Source organism: Pezoporus flaviventris, unplaced genomic scaffold (assembly GCF_033815535.1).
Source record: "Pezoporus flaviventris isolate CSIRO_AGI_PZ_B2104156 unplaced genomic scaffold, CSIRO_AGI_Pfla_v1 ptg000066l, whole genome shotgun sequence".
In the NCBI taxonomy this organism is placed as follows: Eukaryota; Metazoa; Chordata; class Aves; order Psittaciformes; family Psittacidae; genus Pezoporus; species Pezoporus flaviventris.
The window spans coordinates 22,912,601-22,922,083 of NW_026892614.1; the positions used below are offsets into that span (position 1 = coordinate 22,912,601).

The 9,483-nt window shown below is 47.2% G+C and overlaps 1 long non-coding RNA gene across 4 annotated transcripts in view; it reads left to right on the plus strand.

Moving 5' to 3' along the window:
• The first annotated feature begins 3,812 nt into the window (after positions 1-3,812).
• The window catches only part of LOC133278595 (uncharacterized), a 398,225-nt gene continuing 392,554 nt past the window's right edge, over positions 3,813-9,483 (plus strand). For 3 of the 4 annotated variants that reach the window (XR_009746601.1, XR_009746602.1, XR_009746600.1), the window contains exons 1-2: positions 3,813-6,498; positions 7,292-7,382. This is a non-coding gene — a long non-coding RNA (uncharacterized LOC133278595). Of the gene's footprint in view, positions 6,499-7,291; positions 7,383-8,701; positions 9,373-9,483 lie in introns of those variants that run through there. The other variant, XR_009746599.1, reaches the window with a different exon arrangement.

A 9,483-nucleotide genomic window follows, 5' to 3' on the forward strand; every position in this document is an offset into this window, starting at 1 on the left:
GCGGCGAGCGCTGTGGCGGCAGCAGCAGCAGCAGGAGACACCCAGCCCCCTCCCGCCCCTCCCTCCCCCGACCGCCGCGCGGGCCGCACCGGCGGGACCGGCCCCGTCGCCGCCTCCCTGCCGGGCACCTCCGGGACTGCCTCCGCTCCGGGGCGCTGCCCCTTTAAGACTCCCGGGGGTGGGGGCCGGTGCGGTTCCCCCTACTCTGCCCCGCTCGAGTGTGGCGGAGGCGGTACTGCTGCTGCCAGCGCCCCTCTGCTGCCCGGGCTACGGAATAACGGGCCGGGCCAGCTTACCGGCGGGCCTGGCTCGGGACCGTGGCAGCGTGCGGGGCCGGGGCGGCGCTGTGCTGCGCTCGCTGCCGCCGCCGATGCCTTCCCGGCGCCCTGCCGGCCTCGCCGCGGCGGTAGAGGCTGCCCGCCGCCAGCGTCCCCGGGGGCGCCTGGCCGAGACGCCGGGGGCCACCGGGTGGTTACTGCCGGGCAGGGCGGCGGCGATGTGTGTCCCCCGGTTCTCCCCTCGCTGTCCCGGTGAAGAGTGATGGGTGCAGGTGCCCCCCCCAGCCCCAGAGCTACCGGGGACGACCCGGCTGAGGGAGTGGAGCGGGGGGTGCGATGTCCAGAGTCTCTCGGGTACGAGCTCCGCTCCTTTTTTATCCGCGGCTTCTCGCTGGTGTCATTTCAAGTGCAGGTCCTCGGTGGGTGCTTGGGCCAAGGGGAGGTGTGGGCTTCAGGGCCTGGGCCCGATGAAATTGCCCCATCTGTTGTGGTTGAGCTGTCAGATGAGAGGTTGGTTACAAGTTCACTTGTCAAAAGAGTGACTTGGAGTGCAAAAGTGGGAAGGTTGGGTTTGCTTTTGTCTTTTCAGGTGGACTCGTGATTTGAAACGAGTGTTTTTAGCTCTGCTCTTTCAGGGAGGGGTGTAGCATCCTTCCATAAAAATCACACCTGCAGCTTTGTGCAGCGTTGGGTTCGGGCACAGTTCGGGAATGCAGATGTAGCCAGGCCTCAAGGACCCAAAGTCAAGGCGTGCTGTGGAATTCACGGGTGCTTGTGCACCAATGGACACCATGATACATGACAAATTGTCAGTATTGCAAAAGTCAGAGTAGTTGGTGCGGAGCAGGGAGGCTGTCTTCTGCGAGAGGCCGGCAAGGAAGTCCCAGAAATGGAAGGGTGAGCTCTGCGCTGAGCTTGGGGTGATTCCTCTTAAGTCACAGAATCAGTCTGGGTATGGCCTGTATCTGTGCCTTTTTGTAAGGTGACATCCACTGACTGGAGTGGTGGAGCTGACCAAACTCTTTTCAGAGAGAAACTGTGTTCTGGGGAGATACTTGGCTGGGAATAAAGAGGCATCTTTTGCACCGCTGCCCCAGGGGCCTGCTCCTGCTGTCCTTAAGTATGCTTTCTGTGCTTCCTTAGGAACAGCATATGCTACAGTGCCAATGATTTGAGTTAGGCTGAGATGGTTATTACCTTTAGAAAGGTCCTTATCTGAGCAACATTTGAGGTTGCCAGCTGTAGCTGGGATGATGTTTCCACAGTCGTTAAATAAGATGTTCTATGGAAAAAAGGCTCAAACTCCTGTAACTTAGGGCCTTGACAGCAAGTGTGCTGTCAGGAGGAGGATGAGTCTGGTTTCTTGTCTGGTTTGTAGATCAACAGAGGGTTGCAGCCATCCCAGGCTAAGTATTATTTGTACGGGATTTAAATTGATCAAGGACTAGACCAGTTTATGTGAGTCTGACTGCCGTCTCCGACTGACGTTAATGGAAGGTTGGATAGACACAGCTTGAGTCTGTTTGGGTTATATATCCCATGAATGTTAATTTATTTATCCAAGTTAAGCTGCCCTTGAAAACTAACTACTTGGGTCCTAAATAAACCACCAACCCCAAGACCCAACAACTTTAACTCTGGTGGAGCTGAGAGCTGGTCATTTGTGGCTGTTGCAGTACTTTGAATGAAGCATTTGGACAGACCTGCGATTGTAGAATCTGCCTTGAGTACCTGTGATAGGTGTGCTAACCTACAAGGGCTGCGTTCTTAGCAGCTCTCCTGCTGTTTGAGCCCATGGCCAAAACTGATGGAGTGTATTTAACCAGCCTGCTTGGCAAACCTTACATGTCCCTTGCTTTTCAGCCCTGCAGATTAAATGCAAAGTAAAGAGAGTAGATGGACACTTGAACTCAAGTCAGTAGCAGATGATTTGTCTCATTCTTGTGGAAGATGGTGAAAGCGATATAATTTTTAATTAAATTGAGTGGGATGCTTAGGAAAACCAGTGTGTTTCTGGCAGGTACCTGCTAGGCTTTGTGGTCTGTTTTTTCTCTTCTGTACTGCACTCAAGTACTTCTGTGTTGGCATTTGTGCGGTATTCTCCTCTGTGCTGCCTCTGAAACTGGAGGAAAGTCAACTTAGTTATGTTTTTTTAATTAATAGCTCATAATTCAGCTTTAAAGCAACTTCATTTGGACCACAGTACTTTAATGCATTTCTTAATTTAGAAGTATCCGTTCTGAAACAAGGCCTGCTGGAAGCTGTAGGAAGATTGCTGTGTTGAGTTTAATGCTTCTGAACTTCACACCCTCAGTACTGGCCTGCAGCTGAGAGATGTCATCAGTGTTGATAAACTCCTTTTGGACACTCAGCTCAAGACCTGAATCTAGAATTTTGCTTCTATTTTGTCTTTTGAGGTATATTTTAAACAGTTACAATCCCTGCAACTGAAATTGCATTCAAAGTTTATTCTTGTCTTATTAAGTGGTATTATTGTGCTTTTAGTTTTTATATGCTCATTTTTTCCCCCAAGTACTAGTGTAGGATTTCCTTCCTACCTTTATGACTTCTTGAAAGGACTGCAGGCTGATTCAGATAGTACTACGTACCTGAGAGCATTCCCAGTTGTGCTGTTGTTGATGATAGGATCAGTCCTTTAGTTTTCGGTTCTGCTTTGGTCTGCGTGTACCCAGATTAAAGGCAGAGTTTTGTCTGGGAAGATCATGTTTTGCATTGTAAATGAGCACACTGCTGATGATTTAAGTGTTAATAGGATGATGAAAGTGTCTGCTAATCTGAGTAAAAATTCACTTGAGCAGTGGAAGGGACTTGAGCCAGGCTCAAGTCCTGTGAGCATGTCTTTTAATGGTAGAGTTCAGTTGAAGTCTGGACTGGTACAGCAGATACTTGTATCATTATAGTCAAAACCTTAACAGCTCTAGTGATGATAATTAGGCTCAAAATGCTGAGATTTCAGTGAGTTTTCAAATTCCTCACATTTTCAAAGAAAAGAGCAGAGTCTCCCTGTGCTGAAGAGCTCTTTGCGTCATCGCTGACCCGCTCCCACGGGACCGTTGCTGCCTCTGCCGGAGCTGTGGGGATCTGGGAATTGAATGTGCGAGGCAATGAGTAGGAACTGCTTCCACCTCGGTGCAACTGTCATAGAACATGAGTTTGTGTCAATGCTGTAAATCTGCTTTGTTAGCTCAGCTGCCATGTCTAACACTTCCACCTCTGATTTATGTTGGTGAAGTGCAACAGCTGCAGTAGCTGCTCCCTAGAGCAGTTACTGTTGTACCTCTGGTAGTCTCCAGCCTTTCCATCCAGGGCTATGTCCTCCCTCCCTGTTAGGGTTTCTCACACCCACAGTCTGAATCTTGCTTGTGTTTCACACTGCACTGGCAGCACGTAAAAGTGACCCAAGGAAAACTGCAGATGTGAGGGTACAGCAGCTGTTGTGGAAGGGCTCTGCTTTCCTCACCTTGGCCTCCCTGCCGTGGGGAGGCTGTTGGGGTACACTTGTGATAGTGGTCAGCCCTGAATGGAACTGAGCTTTCACATTCTTGTTTCGATTAGGCCTGGCTGTCCTGGAGGTGCAGGAGAGCCATGGTGTGTGAACCGTGTTTGTGTAGGGTGTATGAGGTGAAAAAATGAAGAAAAAGGTCCTTGCCATTCTGTAGACTAAACAATGTTTCTGGTAGCAGTATGTTAACTGGGAATTGCCAGCAAACAAAGCTTTATCAACAGCTAGCGGTTAGCGGCAATTTACACCAGAGGAACAAATAACGCTAACAATAACAATTTGTCCTTGTGTTAGTGCAGCGTATGTAATCCGAGGAGATGGTTTAGTAGCATGCACAGAGTTGTTTTTTCTGGTTAGGAGCCTCATCTCTGTCAGGAATTGTTAGTATGGCCAAAGTGAGACAGTTTCTGCAGTGTAGATTAGCCCTCTGCTTTCTGGCTTTGCCTAAGTCCCACATTAGCCATGGGCCCTGCCCACTTTTAAATGGAAAAAGTCAAACTGCATTCTTGTCTGGAGTGGCATTTTTAGTGGAGCATGACTATAAAATTACAGCAATGTATATTGTTGCGTGTTTTGTTTTCCTTGGAGAAAGGGATTCAAACTGCAACTGTTATGAGTGCGTTTTTAAAGCCCATGCAAGTGAGGTATTCTTTAGAGGAGGAAGGTGGAAGTGAAATATTAGTTGATACTATGTTTGCATTGCTGAGTAATATCTAAATGGTCACTTTGAGCTCATGAGATACTTAATAAACAGTTATAACTAAATAGAGAGTTTGTCAGCATTGAATCAGACTTAGGAAAGTGTTAAGTATTTGGGGGGCAATAGAATTGGTTACCATCATTTAATAGTCATATTTCACCAGTTTGGCAAATGTGTTTCTTGCATGGATGGAGCTTGAAGACTGACACAAACAGGCAAATGAATGAGCACTAATGGAGAAACAGTGATACCAGCCATAGCTGCAGTGCTTTCAGCAGCTAAAATAGAGTGAAGGAGAAGACATGCTTGTCCGTGTTTCCAGTTTGTTTAATAAAGTCTGGTTAAAGAACCAGGAATGGGGTGGCTGTCATGCCGAGTGTGCGAGGAGAGGAGACTTTTTGTCCTGTTCCCCGGTGTGACTGGGTCTGCCTGACTCCTGCTGTGTGCACTGAGGAGCACCCTGCACTGCTGGAATTGCTTGGTTTTCTGAGATCCAGCCACCTGTGTGGTGCAGAGAACACGGGTGGTGTCCAGAAGTATGTCATTGACGGGCACATAGGGGATCAGGAGAAACGGGCTACCTCATACACTGTTTAGCTGTGGCAAAATCATTCTCTAAGGCTGACAGATCTTTGCTTTCCTGCTGACTGTAAAGAATTACAGTCCCTTAGAAATCCTTTTATCAGCTGCAGCTGTAGACATTTCCAGACACTTTCCCCCTTCTGGATACCTAAGACAGACAGTTACGCTTTATTCCCCCCAGACAACAAATGCTTTGGGCTGTGGTTTTGTTTTTTAACCCCCATGTGTATCACTTACTGTATGTGGCTAGCTCAGATTCTGCATTTCTTTTTGGTAGTTGCCTCACTAGTATCATAAACCAGTCTGTACACACAGCAGGGGGGGTGGAACTAGATGTTCTCAAGGTCCTTTCAAACACTAATCATTATATGATTCTATGATAATGAGACTCTTGGCAGATGTTAAATGCCATCCCGTTAAGGAAGGTGAGTACATCACAGATCGGTAGTTTCCACCCTTGTAGGCTTTCCTTGGACAGAATCTTGATGGTCCAGGGAGAGTGACTGAGAGAAGTAAGCTGACAGACTCAATGCAGTTTCTAAATTGGTCTGCACATGAAGAGCCCATAAACTGGGGAAGGTTCACTGCAACTGTTACCAGGACCAAGGACATCCATCTGTGTCTGGTCTTAATGTCTGGTGCACTCCTGTATCAGTAAGTAAACTCATGTAGATGGGCACACGCAGTCTGGCTTTTCCCCTCCTTTCGAAACTGAGCTGAAGCTTGTTAAGTTCCTAGGACTGAGGTAGGACAGGGAAGGACAGACCCTTACATGTTTTAATGTTCCTGTGTTTTGTTTCAGGCCAGCACTTGCAGTTGGTGTGTGCTGGCTGAATTGAACACGTGTTGTTTGCAGAGAGCTCTAGGGAGGTGTCACGTATATGCCGTTGCTCATCCAGCCAGCAGAACTGATGTGCTGAGCAGGGACAGGCTCTGCAGCCAGGAGAGCTGTTGCCCCACAAAGTGGGAGTGGAAGTCAGCAGTCCCAGCTCTGAGCATTCTGCTGTTTTACAAGGACCCAGTCTCATGAGCACTTCCTAACAGATCTACCAAAAATCATCTCTAAGCTGTCCTTTACCTCATCTAATGGAAAAAAACACAGGTAGAAGCAGTCTGCACAGTTGGGATCCTCATAAAGGATGGTCTGACGGAGTCCTATGCAAACAGAATTTTACCAGTCAGTCCTCATGTTGTTAAAAAGGTTAAAATTTTGGAGTTCTGGATATACGAGGGTTCCTGGTTTTCCTTCTATGTTCTGTATTTATTGCTGTGGCATTTTGTTTCTTTCCCCAGGTGACCCTTATTGCTTAGAACAGGCACATTTTGAAGACTTGAACTGTGCAAACTGTGTAGTGACAGAGATGGTTCTTTTCAGTTACACAGTGAAGGCACATGGTGGACGAGGCAAATGACAGGTGTGTGTGTTCAGCAGCTAAGGCTGTGTTGCTCTGGAACTGGAGTCTCATCTTGCCTCTGCCATAAAACCTACTCCCGGTCAAGCCACAGTACACTTGCACAGGGTCCCCATGGGATCTCCAGTGAGAACACTCACTTTGTAAGACTGTACAGTTGTTGCTGAAACAAACCCCTCATACTTTGATGCAGGTGCCCATGGATACATTGTGAAAAAGATGGATAGAGAGTTCTAATGCACAGTTAAGGCTTAACTGAAGCTGCAGAACTCTTAATAGCCACTGGACACTGTAAATGGCACTGGGGACTTGATGGGAGGAACAGAGCATGGTTTTATGGCTACAGTTTATGTGCCAATGTAAACAGACCTAAGGCTTCAAAAGTAACCGTGTTTCTCTGGTTTTGAGGTTTTTGGCTGGTAACTCTTAAATACAGTCCCAAGACAGAACATTTGAGGTAATCACACCGCCACTTCATGCTTCTGAAGAGCGTCTAGGAGTCCTCAAATGACTTTGTTAAAACCACTTTTCCTGATGGATGCAGTTGGCCTGTAAATTTACATTTTAGCATTTTAACTGAAATACTGAAACATTAAGTGTGAGATGGATAGGAAGTTGATGTTCTTACGTGTTACACTCAAATGGGGGGGGGGGAACCCCCCTATTTGTCTAAAGGAGTGAAAAATGTTTGCTAGGAAAGTTACAATTAAAATGTAACCTAATTGTTACTGGAATTAGGTGATGCTTGGTAAGGTTTTCTGCTGCATAAAGGATGTAATATACGTTTCTACAATAGCCCTGGGTCAGTCAGATCATTACTGAGGAGCTGTTCTAAACCATACTCCAAGACCCTGTCACCAGGCTGTTCTGCTGACCAGTTCACTTCTGTGAGTGGGTCTGATGGTTCCGACCTCAGCAGTGTGGGGGATTGGTGGGAGACCTGTTCCAGAACCAACATCTCTGGGGGGTGACCTGTTCTGGTTCTGAGGAGAAAGCCTACTTCTAAGAGAAACTGATGCTTCTTAAGAGGTTCCCATGCCACTGGTAATGTAACATACAGCAAAAGGACGGGTTTGTAGTCAGGTGTTTTTCCTAGCTCTACCTGACTTTATTCTCTTCCCCATCATGCATGTGTTTGATGTATTCAACAGTCTAGTATCACATTCAGAAATGCTGTTTTCAGGTGAAGATAGGACAGGAAGCTATGGCAAATGTGGTTGCACTTCTAGCCTGAATTTAGTGATCACGGCTTCAGGTGCTTTTAACAAACTTCCTAGGTTATGTTGCTGAAGCAATACACTGTGCACTAACCTGATTTTGAAAGGGCTGATAAAATAGCAGTTGTGTAGAGATTCCTGAAAAGGTGTTTAGAAAGAGAAGTTGCTGGGGAAAAATGTCCCCTCATCCTCTTGTGAGTAGTAACATCCTGGAGATACCAATCTGCAGACCTGTAAACTAGGAACAGATTAAAAAACCCAACCTGAACAAGATCTACCTTACAGGATAATTAAACGACATTTTCATAGAACAGGCTGGGTTGGAACAGACCTTAAAGATCACCTAGTTCCAATCGCCCGCCATGGGCAGGGGCACCTTCCACGAGACCAGGTTGCTCAAAGCCGCATCCAACCTGGCTTTGAACATTGCCAGAGATGGGGCAGCCACAGCTTCTCTGGGTAACCTGTGCCAGTGTCTCACCACTTTCACAGGGAAGAATTTTTTCCTAGTATCTTATCTAAATCTACCCTCTTTCAGCTTAAAGCCATTCTCCTTTATTCAGTCACTGCACGCCCTTGTAAAAAGTCCCTCTCCAGATTTGTTGTGGGCCCCTTTAGGTACTGGAAGGCTCCTCTAAGGTCTCCCCTGAACTTTCTCTTCTGCAGGCTGAACAAGCTTAACGCCCTCAGCCTGTCTTCACAGGAGAGATGCTCCAGCCCTCTGAGGATCTTTGTGGCCATTGTCTGGACTCTCTCAAGCAGGTCCACCTCTCTTGCACTGTGGGCTTCAGAGCTGAACGCAGTACTGTGGGAGGGGTCTCAGGAGTAGAGGGGCAGGATCACCTCCTTTGACTTGCTGGTCATGCTCCTTTTGATGCAGCCCAGGACGTAGCCGGTTTTCTGGGCTGCAAGTACACACTGCTGGGTCAACCAACAGCCTCAGGTTCTCCTCAGGGCTGTTCTCACTCCATTCTCTGCCCAATCTGTAGCTGTTCCTGGGATTGCCCTGACCCAGGTGTAGGACCTTGCACTTGGCTTGGTTGAACTTCATGAGGTTTGCACTGGCCCACTTCCCAACCCTGTCCAGGGCCCTCTGGATGCCATCCCCTCCAAGCATGTCAACTGCACCACAGAGCTGGGCGTTGCCGACAGACTTGCTGAGAGTGCGCTCAATCGCACCATATACTACTTCACTCCTTGCAGCTTGTACTGGTAAGAATCAGGAAATATGATCAGGTAGACAGCCTAATGATAGAGAAACTTTGTGAATTTTAGTTTATCATTTTGCTACAGCTTCGTGTGACCTCAGATGAAAGTTCAGCCAAGTATGGGACTACGTTTATTTAGAAGATATACAAATATGTAAATACCTTGCTGTCATGGGTAGAATATAACATTATATACAACTGCCAGGTATATTAAAATCATGCCACATAACTTAAGGAGAATAAGCTTGGGGCAGTCATGGCTACTGGAGAAGGAGCTGGGGAAAACTTAGTCAGAAATGCATGAAGTAGCAAAGTACTGAGCATCTTTTTAACTGTCCTAGGACAAGGCAATAGAGTCCTTCACCAGATCAGTACAGTCAGCACAGAAGGGATCCATCCTTCTGTCCTTGCTTATTAAGAAGACAAAGCTAAATCTCTCCCTATGCCAGCCCTGCATGCATCTGGGCCTACTCACAGACTCAGACTTGTCTAACAGCACTAGTACAGCAGCTGGGAATAACATTCACAAACTGATTTATTATGTTTTTTTTTTTTATTTGAGT